This window comes from Tupaia chinensis, unplaced genomic scaffold, assembly GCF_000334495.1.
Source record: "Tupaia chinensis unplaced genomic scaffold, TupChi_1.0 Scaffold000258_1, whole genome shotgun sequence".
Classification (NCBI taxonomy): Eukaryota; Metazoa; Chordata; class Mammalia; order Scandentia; family Tupaiidae; genus Tupaia; species Tupaia belangeri.
This window is the reverse complement of record NW_006159738.1, coordinates 1,781,501-1,783,719: the sequence shown is the minus strand read 5'-3', so window position 1 is coordinate 1,783,719 and position 2,219 is coordinate 1,781,501.

Below are 2,219 nucleotides of genomic sequence, written 5' to 3'. Positions count from 1 at the left end.
CACGCCCCCTGCTGGTCTCCTATTGATTACTTTCTAAAAGTTGTTTTTCCACCCAACACTATATTGAAGTTATCTTTTTTTTTTTTTTAGTTTGCTATAAAACGTGTATTTGCTGGATGGAGACAGAGAAAGGGAGGAAAAATGGGAAATCACTCACTGGGGGGATGGCTACACCAAAATCCCTCCTGCTTCATTCTCTGGGGATTTTTGGCACAGATGCATACACATCCAGCATGATTTTCAAGCACAGGTCTGGGACTTGAATGGTTCAGTGGGATTCAGCTGCCTTAACCTCCAGGCTGGCCTTCAAGGACATATTTCCATGTCAATACATATACAATTACATAATTTCATTTATAATGTGCCTGGACAGCAGGTGACATGCTGGACACCCACATGGCTGACGGTGGTTCAAGTCCTGGACCAGGTGGCTTGCTTTCTCACTTTCCCTCTCTCTCTCTCTCTCTCTCTCGCTCTGTCCTTCTTTGGTCGAATAAAATAAATAAGTAAATACATTTATTAAAAAATATATAATACTCCATTAACTGGCATATAATGTATTCACTCAGTGAAACCCTTGTTAGACATTACAGTACATTGTTTCTAGTGTTTAATAAGTGATGCTACAATCATTTGCACATATAACCTTAGGAAAAAGTTCTAGAAGTGGAATTGTGTTAAAAGAGGCTGGGCATTTAAAAAATTTACCAAGAAGAAAAGGAATTGGATAAAGTAAGGCTATTATGGGGGCCAGATGGTGGTGCAATGGTAAACTGAGACCCTTTGCAAGGCAGACCCACGTGGGAAGGTTCCCAATGCAAGTTTGAAGACCTCACCAATTGGGGCTGGGGATGGACCAGTGTCCCTGTCGGGGCTACTGTCTCTGTCTTTTTTCACTTACAGAAGAAAGAAAGAAGAAGAGAAATTTACACATAATAGGAGTCAGCAGGTCACGTGGTGGTTAAGGTGGCTGGGCTCCCACATGGTTGACCATGGTTCGAGTCCCAGACCTGGCAGCTTGCTTTCTTGCTTTCCTTTTTTCTCCCTGATCAGCTACAATAAAAATATAAATAAATAAAAATAAAATAATGACAATGAATAAAATTACTAAAAAAAAGAACAAGAAATTTACACAAAATATATAAAGGAAGGCAACTGGAAGCATGGACTTTCAGACATTTACAGCCAGCCTTGGAAGCTGGTCTGGGCAAGAAGGGAGTCAAGCTCACCCAGAAGCTGCCAGTCCACCTGGCCCATCTGTTCTCGTAGACACACGCAAGGAGTCAGAGCAGCCGTTTTGGCAAAAGTCCTTTGGCCTTCAGGAGGCCTTATCAGGAGGAGGGTTGGGGCAGGGCACTCAGCCCTCGCCCAAATCTGCAAGTGAAACTAGCCTCAAAGCAGAGTGCCAGAGTCTGAGCAGAATTCAAGCCATGCTGGGTCTTCCTAGTGTCCTACCACTCCCACCGCAGGCTAGTTTTGAGTCCCTGGAACCCTGACACTTTTCTAGAAACGTCTAGAGGATAGTTTGAACCATATACATTTGCTGTTTCTGCAGATCAAGAAATATCAACCGTTGACAATTTCTAGACATCTCTGAACTGTTTGATTCAATTCTTCAATCTGAGGTGCATTTACTTAGTGCTCATTTTATACGGGTGCCTTGCTAAGCACTTTATGGCCATGTTTAAATGGTTAGAACTTTCTGAGGCACAGAAAGAAAAAGAAGAAAACCATGGCTCAAAATTTCCCGTTTTCACACTTGTCTACAAGCTGGGTCGCCTTCCAAATTCCAAAACAGTAACGACAGCCTTTGGAGCTGCAGCTCAAGGAGCTGGGGCCTGGAGGCAGACAGCGGGGCTGGAATCCGGCTCTGCTATTTAACAGCTGTGAAGCAGCCCTGGGAAAGTGCCTTCACTGGGCAGGGCCAGTTTCCACCAATGTGGATGCGAGATCTCAGTGACAAGTGTTCTCGAGCTAGTTTTCGTGTTGAAATAATCCCTTAGATATTCCGCGACCCAGTCGTCTCATAAAACATGGGGACAATAGCCACAGCGCTCCGCAAACTAAGCAGTGCAGACTCAGTTCCGGGCGGGCGAGAGAAAGCGGGGCCGAGGGGGGAAGGAGCCCCACCCCCACCCACCACGTGGAGCCTGCCCAGCCGGCGGCCAGGCCGCAGGGCGGTCCCCGGGGCGGGGGCGGGGGGGGACCCGAGCCGACGG